Source organism: Pezoporus flaviventris, unplaced genomic scaffold (genome assembly GCF_033815535.1).
Source record: "Pezoporus flaviventris isolate CSIRO_AGI_PZ_B2104156 unplaced genomic scaffold, CSIRO_AGI_Pfla_v1 ptg000007l, whole genome shotgun sequence".
Classification (NCBI taxonomy): domain Eukaryota; kingdom Metazoa; phylum Chordata; class Aves; order Psittaciformes; family Psittacidae; genus Pezoporus; species Pezoporus flaviventris.
In genome coordinates, this window is record NW_026892555.1 from 9,533,500 (window position 1) to 9,550,678 (window position 17,179).

The following is a 17,179-nucleotide window of genomic DNA, read 5'->3' on the forward strand; positions in this document are numbered from 1 at the left end:
ATATGCACACGCATATAGGAAAGCACCTGATTTATGGTTTATGGATGTGTTCATGTGTACATGCACATGAATATGCATGACTACACAGGCCTACTGCAAGCACGCCAATGCTTGACAACAAGATTAAAGAGGAGACTGCAACATGGAGGCTGGAAACAATGACAAGCACTTTCATCAGGAAAACCCCAATTACCCAGCCTGCACAGAGCCTCTCATCTCCATGGAGCAAGCAAAACTACTCATTACAAAGATGCCTTTACGGTGATCTGACTTTTAGAGAAAGAAGGAGAGCTGCCATGGCTTTCCCATATTTTATTTCTCTGGGTCTCAGGGGGAGAGACCTATTATTGGAAGCACACGCCTTGCCATGCACACCCCACAGCTGGTGGGTCCACAGGAGACAGATGGACCCATGAGATTGAAGGCATAAGCCTACGTCCAAGGAGCCTTTGAAACTGCAGCTGGTCTCTCTACACCGTTAATGCCATGGGGTTAGCTTTACTGATGCTTCATGGAAGACAGACATAGATGCTTTATGGAAGAAAGCAAAATTTTACTGGGGCACAGAAGAGACACTTTTCCAATTGAATTCATCTGCTCCTAAAAAAGAAAAATGAAGAAGGAAAAAAAAAAAAGAGAAGAAATACAGCTTCCCTTTTCCCCCCTTTACATAAATATTGGATCTGAGCGCTTTACGCTCTTAAGAAGTTAAAAATAGGAAATAATATCAAGTCTACGTGCTGCATCTTTTATCAAAGCCTTTTATGAACATCAAAACCAGCTCCTCTGCGCTCTTTTATACTTTCCTGCTGTCACTCACAATTCATAAAAGGGGACTACAGAGATACAAAGGGTAAAGCACTGTCACAGGAGCCCGGGACAAAAACCAGCTTTTCCTCAAAGCTCTGAAACCTAAGAGCAATTTCAAGCTATAATGTCACTTTTAGCACACAAGATGAATAATAGATATTCAAAATATAATAATACTTTCACAAGTAAACAATGCTTTGCAGTGTCAAAGCTTTTCAGCAGCATGTCAAGCCTTTGCAGAAGGATCATTTTAACACCACCGGGAGGCAAACACTGCAAGAATAAACACGTGTTTAACGGAAAGGCAGGGTCTCTCTGGCCAAGCTCCATCTGTGTTCTCTAGAGACATACATCCAGATCCCCTCTATAAAAAAGGGAGGCATGGAGATTAACAAGATGAACCAGAAACTCTTTACACATAAACTTAACTTTGACCCTGCCATCTCTCAGAGACCTGCCATAAATCCAAACCTCCTCCCCATCTGTATGATGAACGGGCTTACACTCACCTATATTCAAGAGATATGAGCATTAATTAACTCCAACATAAAAAACACCCCACATTTGAAAGATGGTAGCTGCTAGAATATTCATGACTCTTACCCAGCATGTTTATATAACTGGATATGAAGCAAATCCCCCATGAAAACTACAGCAGACCTGAGAGCACCATTTAGCTGTTCAGCATCTTTTCCACAGAAGGCAAATTCCATAACTTGTGGTCACCATTATTTTTTCTCCTGCACTGCACATAAGAGCTAGGAATTCGAAGGGAGGAAGTGATAAACCCATGATAAAAAAAATTCCAGTGAACTCTCAGCATTATCCTAACCAAAAAAGAATTTCCTCCTTAGTCATCCGCAAGCTGGGTAAGCCAGCTCCCCCATGAATTACAGAGGAGCGTAGGGAAAAAATGTTTATCTGGGAGACTACTTCTCTTTCTAGTACCTCAGTATTTAATTTTTAAGCAGGGCAAAGATTAAATGAAAACCACCTGATGCTGACGTAAATGCAATCCTGGATAAAAGTGCACAAGGACCCCAGCAGAAAGAGCTGCTCCTTCACAAAAAGCTTCATGAAAACCAAGAGATGATGACAGCGAGGAAGTTGATGGCACTTCAGCATCCCCGTAGCCCACAAGGAGATGGGGCAGCATGGGGGTTCCACCATCATTCAGCATCCTAGTGAATGCCTCCATCAATGCCTTTGGCCATGAAAACTGGGGTTTTGATACGGAGATGGACCTCACAACTGGACAATGGGCAAGGGTCCACCTTCCAGATGCACCAGGGCTGGGATGCATCTGTGCCCCATCCCCCAACTTGCCTATGATAACCTGTGTAATAATATGTAGGATTTTTACTGCAGAGCAGCAGAACACACACTCAGGCCCCTTTTTGCTGCTAGAACCTCGGGTCTCTAATTCATCTCCTGGCTTTAACACTGCAAAGGTAAAAAGGAAGTGGTGTAATGATGGTTTCCTGCAAAAGCAAAGCGGGCGAAGCCACAGCATCCCCAAAATACTGCAAGGCAAAAACCAGGAGGATTGGTGGGAGATTGATTCCAACTCAAGGAACACCCTTGGGGTAAAAATATTGCACAAACCAGTATTTTGTGCTTCTGAACTGCTGCAAACATTACAAACCCCTCAGATCATGTCCAGTTAACAGCTCCAGGACAGTGCAAATCCTGCCACCTTCACCACCAGCCCCTCCAAGGGCCTCTCACAGCCTTGGGATGCCAGCCAGCTTTGGAGGCTTTACATTTTCGTGGCATGAGACAAATTTCACTGCGAGTTCCTCGGTATTAATCCACATAATGCTGCTCAGCAGATGGGAGCCCAAGAAAACAGCTTGTCAACACCTTCAGCTCTGCAGAGCCCCTCAAAGCAATGCAAAGGATTCAGGAGACAAGCAGATACTCTTGCGTTGCTGGCTTTAGCAAGGATACGTCTTGTGATAGTTCACTGCTTCTTTGCAACCTGAAGCAGCACGGTGATTCAGCAGATAGTTAAGTATTTTCTGTGCATAATAAACTAGCACCTGCAGATGCAGGCACTCAGGGAAAAAGCAAAGATCACACATTAAGAAAGATCTTTATTCTGAAAGTAATTACTAGGATGGTTTTGTCAATATAAAGTGCCGAGCAACATCTTGAAGCGATAAATAGAGGACCATTCAAAACATGCTAGCAGAATTATTCCAGCTCTTAAAAAATATATTTGTTTACTTATAGAAATAAAAGTATGGTTTTGTGTATCTCCAATTACATTTCCTGCAATTAGGGCACAAAGTTTGGGCACGAATGGCACACACTGAGATGCTGTTAGCGAGCACCTGAAAAGAGGGACAGGCCCTCTGTGAAAACGCATGCTGCAAAAGGGGTCGAAGGTTTTAGCATAACCTAATGACTGAGATCCACAATGAATTTGCTTTGCTAAGGTTGGCTCTTGCTACTGTCAGGTGCACAGAAGTCAATGTCCTCTAAAACATGGTCCTGGGGTCAAAAGCAGCAGGATGAGTGCAGGTACACCAGCATCCCTCACCCTGGGCAGGGTCCCCTCCAATCAACGAGGGAAGAAAGGGACAGAAAAAGAAAGATCAAAGCCAAATTTCAGCATCAGTGGCTTCAGCATTTCCCTCTCAAGCAGAGAAAGACGTGAATATGAAGTTTCAGTCATAAATAATTTAGAAGTAGCAAATGGATTTTTGGCAGCCAAGACAAGAACCTTTAAAAGCACTCACATTTGCTGCCCCCAACCCTTACAAATCCAGCCTGCTGAAGTGGTGAGGCAGGTTGCCCGCAAACCGAAACCTGAAACTAGTTTCAGCCCCGATTCCAGAGAACTGGGAGTAATTTTAGAAGCAGGAAACCATCAAGCTAGAGACAGCACCTGTAGATTAAATCCTCTTCCTCTGCCAAGCTTCAATACATTCGACTCACACAACCATAAAGAAAGGAAGACTCCCTAAAAAAACCTTCATTGTCAAATTTACTTTATAGCTCTGAGGTTATTTTGCCCCCCCTTAAACCAATAAATACTTGCAATTCCTGTATTCGCTGCCAGCTGGGGAGAGATTTGAAAACTTCTGCAAACCTGCAATTTCAGTGCCTGTCTGTGCTGGGCACTAAAAAATTCCTCTGGGGTGAGAGTGAGAGGGGTTAGTCATGACAAGAATATCCCTGCAATGTGCCAAGGCTGCTTTTCACTGTCATCCAACCATCATTAATACTGACTTAGCCCATCTGTGATTTGTGTAATCAGTTATGTGCTTTCGAAACACACACCCTCACATTACACTCACAAGAAGCCAACCTGAGGCATTTTGTATTATTTTTTTAATTGATAACATGCATCTGTCCATAGACCTACCCCCAAAGGACATTTTGACCCAACACTCTGCACCCTGACTGAAAGGCATTGCTATTTTATCAGTAAGCACTTTAAATGCTGAAGGAGTTCATCTTTTAACTTGCACCCAGGGATAACCTGGCAGCTCCCCCAGCCCAGGTGCTTGTGCCGACCAAGAGGAAAGCCTTTATATCAACAGTCCCTTTGAAGCTGCCCCAAAGGGGCAATGCAGAACGCAAGATTTGGGGTACATCAACCACAGCTTTTCTCCTTGCTCAGCGTCAGCGCAGGCCCACACAGCGCAGAGGGCAAGCACCACTGGGGCTGCTCCAGGTTACCCAGGTATTGGGCAGGTTTTGTCAGATCTTCAGGCAGCTCCAGAAGCACCAAACAGACTGCACCGCTGGAGCACAGCAACTTAATACCCCATCTTCCTGGGTGACCTTGAGCACTGCTTGTACTCCAGAGCTGCAGCTAACACCTATTCTCGCACTCAACATCCATGAAGAAATCTGTGTACAAGCAGTGATTACAACTCTTGTAGCTCTCTAAACATGAGGAAATCCAAGCAACTCCCTCACATCAAATTATAGAGATGCTCTGCCTAAAAGGCTGAGCAACAAGGGCTAGGAGGAGACCAATAAACACATTTTGCCCATACCCTGCAAGCCTTCTAGAAGTGTTCAGGGCTCTAATTAGGTTTTTCTAGGGCTCTAATTAGGATTTTCTTTGACTGCAAGGAGGAAAGCCTAAGCTGATAGCTACATACAGAAGATAAAGCTCATTCCACCACAATGCACTGCTGACAAAGGACCTTTTCACAACTGACAGGAACAAGCAGAGATCTGGTTTGCAACGTCTTTATCAAACAATTGGCCACAAAAAAAAAAAAGACTTCAGATATGAATGGTGTTTGCTTTCATTGTGGATAAAACACTCACATTGCCAGTGATTCTTCTTTCTCAGGTGCTTTAGAAGTTGCTAGGAGCTAGTTAATACAACACCAGGAATTTTGGTGATGGGAAAGCTGTTCTGTACTCCCAAGAGAGAAAAACGGGCTGAACAACTTTCCTGATCAACCCACACAGTGGGGCTTGCCCACCTGTGAAAGTTAATTCAGGTTAAGGGAAAGAAAAAACTCTTCTCTGAACGAAGGGTTGAGACCCAAGCAAAGACACAGCCAAATCCTGGATTTTCAGTCACTTCTTAATCTGGTGCACAGATCAGAGGCCCTGAGCAAAGCCCTCACTGGGGCTGCTCTATAGCGGTACCCACCAGCCTGCTCACACAGGGCCAGCTCCTGCAGAGACCGGTCATGCCTTCCCTTTGACTCCACCAACAGAAGACTCAGCAGGGCTGGGAAGATGGTGGGATCCTGGGATGCCCAAGTGTCCTGGTTTCAGCTGTTAAGAGTTATTTCTCTTCCTAGTACCTGGTGCAGTACTGTGTTTTGGCTTCAGCCTGAGAACAATGCTGATAACACACCAATGTTTTACTTGTTGCTGAGCAGTGCTTACCCTGATCAAGGACTTTTCAGTCTCATGCTCTGCCAGTGAGGAGGGGAAGCCAGGAGGAAGGCAGAGACAGGACACCTGGCCCCAACTAGCCAAAGCAGTATTCCATAAAACACCATGTCATGCTCAGTATATAAACTGGGGGGAGTTGGCTGGGAGACAACGATCACTGTTCCGGTCAGGCTGGGTATCAGTAAGTGGGGTGGTGAGCAACTGTTTTGTGCATCACTTGTGTTTTCTGAACTTTCATTTCTTCTCTTGTTATTTAATGTTATTATCATTATTGTTGGGATTTTATTATCACTATATTTTACTTTATTTTCGTTATTAATCTGTTCTTATCGCAACCCATGGGGTTTACATTCTTTTCATTCTCCTCCTCATCCTGCCCTCAGTCACAGCCTGGGTCTAAACAATGACACCGAGTTATCAGAAAACCCAGCCAAGGACATCTCAGTGGGTGACTCCAATTCTGCTGCCCAACCCACAGTAACATAAGCCTGAGCTGCAAATAGGCATTTTGCAGCAGATCTAAACAAGCACGGAGTCTGGCTTGGTGAGCCCAGGTGAACTGCAGCAGCATTTATTTGGGTTTAATAAATAGTTTTTATGTGCTGAAGGACAAAAGGCTAAGGGAGAAAACCTGAATACCGCTATACACAACGCTACCAGCTTTCACAAGTGGACCCAAGCAAACAAAAATTATTTGTTAACTTCACCAGAGGTACAGATAGTCACTGGAGAAGTCAGGTGCAGAATGCAGGTTTCCCAGCTACCCTTATTTCGGCCATCAGAGAAAGCCTCCTGAAGTACAGGAGAGGCATCATGCAGAAGAAATATAATCATTTTTCAGTGTATTTTCTACATTATTTGAGCTGGACTGAAGCATGCCCAGTGAGTAAAGCAGGAGTAAGGTTCAGTGGGGGGGGGGAAGTCAAATGCTGAACACCCCAGTCCCAGGGGTTGCCTCTGCAGCAGAGCACAAAGCCCATGCAAGCAATATCAGAAGTTCTCCATCATCCCTGAGCGGTGAGACCTTGCAGATGCTGCTGAGCCTCTAGGCAGTGCTCCTAGAGAAGGTCCTGTCTTGACATACGACCACACAGAACAGGGGTTGACCATCAACCATCCCCACCAACCTGCCACAACGCTGCTTTTCACCTACCGTGTCCAAATTGCCATGGTTAATTCTAGCCTCTCTTACAGGCACAGTACATACTTGACTTTCCCACTAGTTAAAAGAAAGAACCTTCTGATCCCCAATCTTTGTCTCCCATCTCCATTTGGCCTATGTGTCACAGCCAAATTTAAGAGTGAGGTGGCTCATTTTGTTCCCCCCCTCGCTGCACACGCTCTATCTGCCATTTCCTTCCTTTAATCTGATGTGAAATCATGCTTATGAAGCAAGAAGATAAAGCTTTTAACGCCTCACAAGTGCTGACAGGAATGCAGAATAAATGTATGGCCAAGCATTTTCAGTCCCTTCCCTTCAGAACCTCCTCTTTGTACATTAAAAATAAGTAAAGCTAGACTCAAAGAGCTAACTTTTCCCTTACCTTGCAGAAGGAGTGATCTGTTCACCAACACACATGAGCAGTTTCAACCTAAACCAGCACAACTGCCAAAAAGGATGATTTTCGCAGCAAACTGATACCCACAGAGACCAACACAATGATCTCATTCTTGTATTAGAGAAAATGGAAAAGCTTGTCACCTGCACAAGAACTCGTTGTGAATGACTATAAAAATGCAAATTTGGTTGTTATCACTACAGCTATTGAGTTATCCATGTCTATATTGAATAGGAATAGTTTTAATTTTAAAATTAAAGCCACCCCCTTTTTAATGGGATAAATCATCCTCAAAATGACATTCTTCAGCAGAAATAATGTTAAATTAAGAAGAGGAAAAACAGATTAAATGCTCATGTCGCCTCCTTTGCAAGCAGACAATGAAGTCCAATAAGCTGATCCACACGTGGCTGGTGCTGGCTGTTACAAACCTAGCAAGAAGCTGCCCAAGAGAGACTGGAGTGACCCAGGAGAAGGAATAAGGAGCAGCAGATATGAGCACCTCCACCCCCCTCCTCAGATGTAAGGCTCAGGTAGGGCATCAAACCTTCAGAAGAAGCTGACCCTACCATTCTACACAAACCTACATTTCAAACGGGGTCTCTGTCCTAATGAGGGAAAGCCACATTCGGAGCACGCACCAAGGACTGAACATGAGGAAGAACTTCCTTTACTGTGAGGGTGACTGAGCACTGGAACAGGTTGCCCAGGGAGATTGTGGAATCTTCTTCCATGGAGATACTCAACAGCCATCTGGACACAACCCTAAGCAGTGTGCTCTAGGTGACTATTTGAGCAGGGAGGTTGCACTAGATGATCCCCAGTGGTGCTTTCCAGCCTCAACTGACTTTAGAAGTTCTTACCTTTAGTAGAAGCTGGTATGGAAACACAATCACAGAATCATAGAATGGTTTGAGCTGGAAGGGACCTCTGAGATCATTTAGTTCCAACCCCCTGCCATGGGCAGGGACACCTTCCACTAGGGCAGGCTGCTTCAAGCACCATCAAACCTGGCCTTGAACACTGCCAGGGATGGGGCTGGCACAGCTTCTCTGGGCAACCTGTGCAAGTGCCTCAACACCCTCATAGTAAAAAATTTCTTCCCAATGTCTAATCTAAACCTACCCTCCTTCAGTTAAAAACCATTCCCCTTTGTCCTACTCCTACATGCGCTTGTAAAGTCCTTCTCCAGATATTTTGTAGGCCCCTTTAGGTACCGGAAGGCTATTATAAGGTCTCCCTCTAGCCCCTAGAGCACAAATTGAGCTTGTAAAGATCAGCAAAGCAGACTCAATAGTGAATGAGAAAACCATCTACGTACCTGTTGGACATGAGGCCTGCTGCACTGGAAAAGCTCTGGAAGAAGAAAAAAGTATCCTTCTCCCGGGTAAAGCAATGGCTTCATCTTGAGAAAACACAAGGGGAGGTATTCCAGTAAAGGACCAGTTTGTTATAATCCTCAGGACAGAGAGGCGTCCTTCCCAAATGACACAAGGTGACCCAGGAAAAAACAGGGTAAAAAGACGGTAGGAACTTCCAGATGCGTTTATCCACAGCCAACGTTCTTCAGAAGGTTTTGGGCATCCACACATCCTATGATCCTAAAAATCCTTGGGAGCTACTGAAAGGACCATGCTGCCGGGTTCCTCCAAATGTTACTCTGGACCGGTGGGAAGCGTGGGGCTGGGACCTTCAGAGAGAGGAAAGGGACAGGCTGTTACACGACAGCTCTTACCACACTGGACAAGACTTCACCTAGCCAATAGATCCTTCCAGACCTCTCTGTTTTGTTTGTTTTTATCTCAGAGGAAAGGAGAGTTTTCCTCCCCTCTCCTTTTTTTCCCAACCCTTTTAAACCTAACGAGGTATTTTCTCCACCAGGGAAGAGGCAGAAAGGACTGCAAGGCAGTGGGTCAGCAGGACCATCTGCCCTCCTGATTTCGGAGGAAAACATCCATTCACATTAGGAGCATCACACTGTCAGGGTCCATGCCAAGCTCTGGCCCAATCCATCAGTGGGATCCTACCCTCAACATCTCAGAAACAAGCAGTTTGACCTCCCACCAGGCAGAGCCACGCTTCCCACCTCTACGTTCAAAGAAAATAAACACATCTCAGAAAAGTGGATTAAAATACCCAGGGAATTAGTCATATAGATTCTAGTATTTGATGGATATAAACTCATCGTAGTCTGGGGTGGGGTTTTTGTTTTGTTTTTTAATCTGATTTTACTAATTGTGCTGGGAATAGAGTCGCTGGGACTTTTGCTTGTTATTTTAAGATATGAAAACTGTCGCTCAAACACAGGCAATTGCCAGGCCCGGAAATAATGCCTAGCAAGCACTGAAAGGAAACTCAAATAACACTGCCCAACATCACTTTCTAGTTCATGTGTAATAAAAACAGCAGAAAACAACTGAGAGCCAAAAGGGTGGCTTTTTTCTGCTTTGTTTTAGCTTGCAGCCGCACAAAAAGGTGATATCATTGTGTAACGTAACCAAGCAAAGGAGTAATGAAAGTGCAAGCAAATAGATCAAACAGCACAGGGTTAAATACAAGGTGTGATAATCATTTGTTTTGCTAATTGTGTCAATAAAGCCCTATCTATCCTCAAACAGCGGAAACGTCATCGGGTATTAACAAAACATCAGATATCAACAAGAAAAGAAGTGAACAATTAAATGTACAAAACCCCATCATTCCCCCCTCCATGCTCTCTTTAAAGGGTTGATTAGGAGAATCAGGTGTTTATTTTAAGTAAAATTCCACTGACTTTGATCATGTTTAAATCACCTCAAGTACAAAACCTGCTTTGAATCAAAACTCCTTCCTCCCTGGGGAAAACAATAAAATTGCCTTCTCTGCGGTAAAGATGAAGCCTTGCCGCAGCCCAAGCTAACCTGGCTTGTGTTGCCACCAATGGGACTGGACAACACCGTAACCCATGAAAATCTGGTGTCTTTCCAGTGTGGACTGTTGAGTATAAAACCCAGGGGGCAATTCGCTACAAGGCACCTAGAAGTCTGCAGACAAGACTTGCAGATGGAGCTGCAGCTGAAGTCTGCTAACTCATGGAAAAAGGCATCTGAATTGCCTTGCCCTTGCTTATATGAAATGAAATATTTCCTAACCTCCCCCCACCATTAAATGAACAGAAGATGGAGAAGGCCTGACCCAAACCCCTGAGCTGATACAAACATTTTGGAAGATCTCCCAAAGTGACTCCCGTCCCATCAACTACACAGCAAACCTCAGCCACTTTGATATGAAACCTCAGCCACTTTGATATGACACTCAAAATGCCTGTTAAACCTTTCTCTTCTGCGAGAACACCTGCCTGAAATCCTTGAGCTAACAGTTTTCTCCATAAACCAACTATCTGTAAAATATGAGCATGCAAACAGAGATAAATCACTGTTACCAGAGAAATGAGGCTTGCCCCACACAGCCAGCCCCTCAACGTGCTGTGCCCAGAGCAGCAGCCAAGCTTTTTGTCCCAGCTCCACCATGGATGTGTCAATATGTACTTTGCTTAGTTCTCCTGGGAGATGAACCCAACAGTCCTCACCATACAATGAGCAAAACCATCATTTTCTTATTTTCTTCCTTTTATTTTTCCCCCCACCTCACACACACCACAGCATTCATCATTCCCATCAAGCCCAGCTGGCTGGCAGCAGGACCCAAGGACTATGGAAGAGCTCAGCTCTTTCACACACTGTATATTTACATAAACATATGGGCTTCTCTAGTCAAGTTATAAGGGTTGGAACAACAGGTAAACCAGTGGCAGACATTAATGTTCATTTTAAGCATCTTCCTTCATGTTATGGAGGATCCTCAGCACCTTCCACCCTTAAGGTAAAATACTGTCTCAGTGCATCCCAGTTTGGGCTGCAGATGAAGGTCACATTCTTGCAATCTGGAGAGGTGCCTGAGAAGTCAACTTTCCAGTTCCTTGGATTCTACCCTTAAAATGCACCAGGTTGATAAGGCTAAGCACTCTGCCTGCTATGAAGATCCTACCTTCATCTCCAGCTCACTGTACTCCAGACTCTCAGCAGCTTTCTGCTTCCTCCTCTAATCAGATGGTCTTCCTTGCAGACTGTCTATGAGTATCGCCTAACACCAAGAGTTCAGGTCTTGCCCTAAATAACTTACTGAAGGTCACGCAGTAGGTTGGCAGCACAGCCCTGAAGAACATGGAGAATTTGCAAGTCATGGGCCAGCACTTGGAAAACACATTTATCCTGCTCATCCCTTGATGAGGAATGACTCTGTTACTCATACACAACAAGGGTTCAATCTCCCACACAAAGAAACATCACGTGCTGAGCATGCGTCCAGCTCCAAGCAAATAAAGCAGCAGCTTCAATACAGACAGCAGCACTCTGAGCCCACAGCTCCTCTCCAAGGGCAGCAGGAACAAGTCAACATGAGCTGAAGGAAACCAGCAGTGAGCAAAGCATGCACTGCTACAGAGAGCCCCCAGATGATTGATAGCCACATGAAAAAAGTTAAGAGACTTGTTGCTAATTAGTGTAGAAATGCAGGGGGAAAGAAAGAAGGAGTTTCACCTGTTAAATTTTGACCATTTAAGGGTCCCAAGTGCAATGGCTCATTTTAAAAAACAAAGGGTGTTTTCTGTGCCTGGTTTTTTTGCCTTAAGGAACGGGTTGTTTTTCCACTTCAGCATGTTCTTTACAACCCAGCCATGTGAGTTAAATGCAGTAGGGGACCTGTTAAACCTCATGAGCTGCTGTAGTATGCTCCAGCACTGACTTTATTACAGACAAGAATGCAACCAGGGGCATTCGCCTCTGCTACTCCATTCACCAGGCACTGCGGGGGGCATGTGCTCTGTTCACCAACACCAAAATCCTCTCCTAAACACAAAGTGAATATCCCAATGTTGTTTAATTGCAGAACACCTCCAGGTGCAGAGACTGCTTATCAAAGTCAGTGCTACCCAGCAGAGGAATTAAATAATAAGCAAACCCCTCAACTCTTCTATTTTTCTATAAATTCTCCAGCTCATTGGTTGCAGGTATTATTTGCTTGCTGAAAATCAGCAGCTCACTACAGTGGGTATTCAAGCTATTACAGGGGGTGGTTTTCTCCTGGTTTAATAAGCCAAAACAAGCTCAGCACCAGTGCTGGTGGAAGGAAGAGGGCAGGATCAAGCCCAGACTATTCCCCTGCAACAACATCCAGGTGGTGAATCAGCTCAAGCCATCTCCTTGTCTGTTACCTTCCTCTCCTTAGGCATGTATTTTTGACAGAGCTATAGACTGAACCTCGGATAGCAGTGAAAGTGGCAAAATCGGGGGGGGGGGGTGTCAGGTCGATAGGACTTCTGTTTTGTACCAGTGAAGAACCATGAACTTGTTCGCTTTATGGAGTCAGGGAAGTAACCTGTGTTTGAGACCTTCATTTTTCATCTTAAAAGTCAATTCCTTCCTGCAAACTCCAACCAAAAGATGTTTGAAGGAGACAGAAAAGCACTGAAGGGTTGTCCAGTAGATTGTGAACTCCAGCCTACACTCTGTCCAAAGATGAGTTGTTTAAGCATGAAGTGCAACATAAAGAGGCTTCCAAGAATTACTGACTCTTGTATTAGATCCACAAGAAAGTGAAGCTTTTAAAATGTAATCCTAGATATTCCATTGAACGTATCTCACAAATTCTTCTCCTTCACATCCATCCAGGACTCTTCACCCACACTCAGTATGGATCTGACAACCAACCTGAACCAACAGCCAAGAGACCAAGGGGTTGTATTTTCACAGCTCATATTCTCACACAAAACACAGGTCATGACTATGCTATTTTGTCTTCACAAAATGATTCCAAATAAGGATCATAAGCAGGATATTACTATTTAAAACACTGTTGAGATTCCTTACAATGAACCCTGTTCTTCTAAACTTTTTTTTTAAGTCAAAAAGCAAAATTTTAAGCAAATATTCCACAATCTGACATTTTAACCACCTAAGGTCACCTTGGACCATTTTTAAAGTAATATTTAATATGATTTATGCTCCATCTGCACCAGCTGACATAGCTACACAAAGAGAAAGAAAACTTTAAATTGTTCCCTAGTGAGGAGTGGGGGAAGACACTCTCCCAATACATGGAAGACTGTTGCATAGGAAGGGCCAGAGGAACAAAGTGTAAGGTAAATATTAACTAGCCTTTTTATGGTATTTAAGACAGGAATGTTCCCCAACTTAGTAGGTGATAATATCAAGAAAAAAAATTTCATTTCATGCTATCAAAACATTCATATGGAATGCACATCAAAGCATTCCATACACCCTCCTCTTCACAAAAGATGTCGTACAATGAATTTCAGAGTGTCACTCCCAAGAGATGCTGAATTGCCTCACCTGGAAAAACTGAAAGATCACGGAAAAAAACAGACCTATCAAAAATGACCATTTCAGCCCCGAACCATCTCCAGCTCAGAAAATGGCTACATTCCCTCTGAGATGCAATCAGCCTCCTTGGGTAGGGGGAACATCCTCTGATCACTCAGGGATGCTCCGAGAGCATGGGTCACCCAACAATGACCCGACTCATTAAAAAAAGCCTAGCCTTTAATTCTTTAATTTCTGAGCATCCGTGCAAGACTCCAGCACAAACTGCCCCGTTTGCGCAGTTATAACTTCAGCTGGGTGAGACCAGAGGAGCTGTAACCCTTGTGCTCTCCATCCAGCTGCATTCCCACCAAGTAGCAGCACAGGGCACTGCAGCTGAGTACCCACTGGTGATGTCGGTTCCCAAACACACTGGCATGGGATGTGCATGAGGGGAAAATCAGACTTGCAGATCAAATGCACAGGGATGTAAAGCTAAAGACAGCACTTCATCCCTCCTGCTCTCCAAGGACTGTGGATTCTGTCTTCAAAGCTGTTTTACAGAAATGTTGGCCCCCAGGCTAAGCTTGCAGAGATAAACTGTGCCCTTTCAAGTGCAGGAGGAAATGGATTTCTGTTTTGTTTGTTTGCTTACTCTTTTAAAACAGGCTCTCATTCAAATCAATAATCTCCACTCATCAACTTCAACCACCAAAGGAAAAAACAAGATCTGTGCATCAAAATGAAAGGCAGGCTCCCCAATCTGGGTGGAGGATGGGCCCTTCCTGACAGCTCTGTTAAGTGAAGCACATCGATCAGCCCAGGGAGGACCAATGTCACTATCCCAACTTGCTCCCCAGCCATGCTGAAAGAGCAACTACAGATCCTTCAGCTCTCTCTTTAGCAGATGAGATATTTCACTTACTGGGGGCTCTCCAGCCCATCTGTACTGGCCAGAAGGAGACAGAGATGGGTCATCATCCTTCCAGAAACAGAGTCACACTGGTCTAAGCTACATCCTTCTAATCTCTGCTTCATATGGGCCTTGAGAAACACAGGAGGGCACATTACTGGTTGTGCAGTGCTGCGGGACGGAGGCAGTGGAATAGGCCATGTGAGGGTGCCTTGCACAACCCATCCCATCACATCTAGTATTAGGGGGAGTGAGAGTCAGTACACCCCTCTGAAAACCCACCAGGGAGAGCAGTGCCCACCACAGACAGAGCAGGGACAAGAACTGCAATACTCTGTGGTACATTAGTCGTTATTCCTCCAAGACTGGTGTGTACAGCCTCACACTCCACCTCTACCTTTTCTTCTGCTCTTCCACCCCATTTGATCTTACATGCACACAGGGAAACCATGTCTTTGAACAACCATGCTTGAGGGCTGGGTCTGTATCTTGGTAAGCCCTCAACAACTGAACCAGGAGATGCCCACAGCAGATAAGAGATCATCACTACCTGGTCACCAACATACAGCAGTACACAGCAGCAGTGTTTCTCCTCCCCATTAAAAGGAATCAGAGTGGTTCACGTTTGTAAAGATTTTATGACGTGTTACCAGTACTCTTCATTTTCTGAGATCAAACATAAGAGAAAACAATGTCCACTTATAATAGTTCAAGCTACTGAACCATCTAAATACCTGCCTCCACACCTGCAGCCACAATCTCCTCAGGACAAGAGGACAAGGCTGCATGGCCTGCACACTGAATTGACATTGCCTCTTACAAATGCAGAGAAAAGGCAGCTGGGAACCTGCAGGAGCCCTCCACAACTTCTGAAAAGCTTCTGTTGACTCCACAACTGCTATAAGTGTGCAAGAGGCAGCCACTAGCCACAGTGAAGATCCGAGCACGAGATTAAAGATAAAAAGAGTTCAGCCACACAGAAAAACCCTTTTTGTGTGAACACTGCTAGGGGCAAGCCCTCCCAACCAGCTGACTTCTCATCTTCCAAAAGAAACGAAAGGCACTTGTTAGATCTGGTGAGGGACGCAACCACTTTGGAGTTCCATGTACACTCAGCGAAGCGTAGAACAAGGGCACAGGGACCATACAATGATTATGGTGTGTCCACCAGAGAGAAGAAGCTCCAGATAAGGCTGATTGGGAGCCTAATTAGTACACATTCTTTAATTATTTTAATTCCTTACAAAACAGATATTGGGCATTTGCCCATCCACTGGAGACTGAGGCTAACCCAGGTTTCCATCCCACTGTTCACAGCCAAGTGGGCACCATTTCCTGTGCCACCAGCAGGCTCAAACAAGAGCCTCTCTCTTTCCTTGAGTCTCATATGTAGGCACATGGCAGCAAGGAAATCATCAGCTCTCCCACTGGCTCATGTCTAGCCATGAAGACCTCCAAGAGCTTTCAGAGGTACAAAACAGAACTGCCGCTCCATCTCCACATCTGCTCAGCTGCACCCCAATGCACAGTTGGGCACCGCTGTGGACTTACTGGGAAATTGGGAAACCTGGCTGCAAACTTGCTTCTTGCCTTGACCAAAATGAACTGTGGCTTCCCACACCTGGCTTGGTCACCATGAACCATCCTGGCTTCCCAGAGCAGTGCTCAGTCTGAAGCCTACAGTCACTTTTTGCTACCTTTTATTTATGATTTTTCACCTACAGCATTAGTTACCAGCTTACAATAAGAAGGAAAAAAAAAGTCACTAAGCCAGCTACAAAAATAATCCTCCTGCTCATTACATTTTCAGTTCTTTATCTTAGACCTATTCTTTAAGCCTTCAGGATCTAGGCTGTCACCACAAAGGCTAAAAATAAAAGCATGCTTTATAGTCAAACAAATGCTGAAGCTCTCACAAGACTACACCATTCCAGGAGCAAAGGAGTTGAGCTAGAATTATAGAAGTGGCTGTGAGATTAATTAGATGCTATTGAAAAGAAAAGACACCAAAGACACCAGCCCCTTACTTTTCAAAGATAAAATCCATCAACTCAAGGCATCTTCTTTACAGTCGACGTTCGCTTTCATCCATCCCCCACCACCACAGCCTCCTGAAATCCCTCTATTAAATTGAATTTGCAATTCTCCCTGTTAGGCCATCCAACTGCCAGTACTTCAGCTCCAAGAAGATATAGATGTGCCAGCTACTGGAGTTGGGATGGTGGGGTTGGTCCTCTGAAGGCACTGGTAGGGAAAAACTCAGTAGAAGATCCCAGTGCTGGCGAAGTTTGATCACTGCAGCATTGGATCAACACAGTTCCAGCCCCACAAACACCAAATTGATTCACTGGTCCAATGAGGCCAGAAGGGGACATTTCTGAGCCCACTGCTCCTCTTTGTGCTGCTCTGGACCAGCTCAACTCATCAGCCCAAAGCAAACCATATACTAGGTTTTTGCTCTTGCTGGGAGTGTTTTTTGCACACAAAGAAAAACAGTCCACAGATAGCTGAGAAGCAGCAAGGGGGTAAGGGCCAAGAAGGAAAAAGACATTTTTTATCGAGCACAAATCACCTCTTGCATAGCTGATGCGCTGCAAGCTTTTATTTGGCTCTGTTTGAAGCCAAATTCCCAGTGGTTGCTGCTTCGTCCTCTGATAACC

At 44.8% G+C, this 17,179-nt stretch overlaps 1 long non-coding RNA gene across 2 annotated transcripts in view; it reads right to left on the reverse strand.

The window, feature by feature from the left end:
- Positions 1 to 17,179, reverse strand: part of LOC133266298 (uncharacterized) — a 131,059-nt gene that overhangs the window by 80,172 nt on the left and 33,708 nt on the right. The window contains exon 1 of one of the 2 annotated variants that reach the window (XR_009742306.1): positions 3,214 to 3,362. The exons of the other annotated variant lie outside the window; for it this stretch is intronic. This is a non-coding gene — a long non-coding RNA (uncharacterized LOC133266298). Of the gene's footprint in view, positions 1 to 3,213; positions 3,363 to 17,179 lie in introns of those variants that run through there. 2 annotated transcript variants of the gene reach the window in all.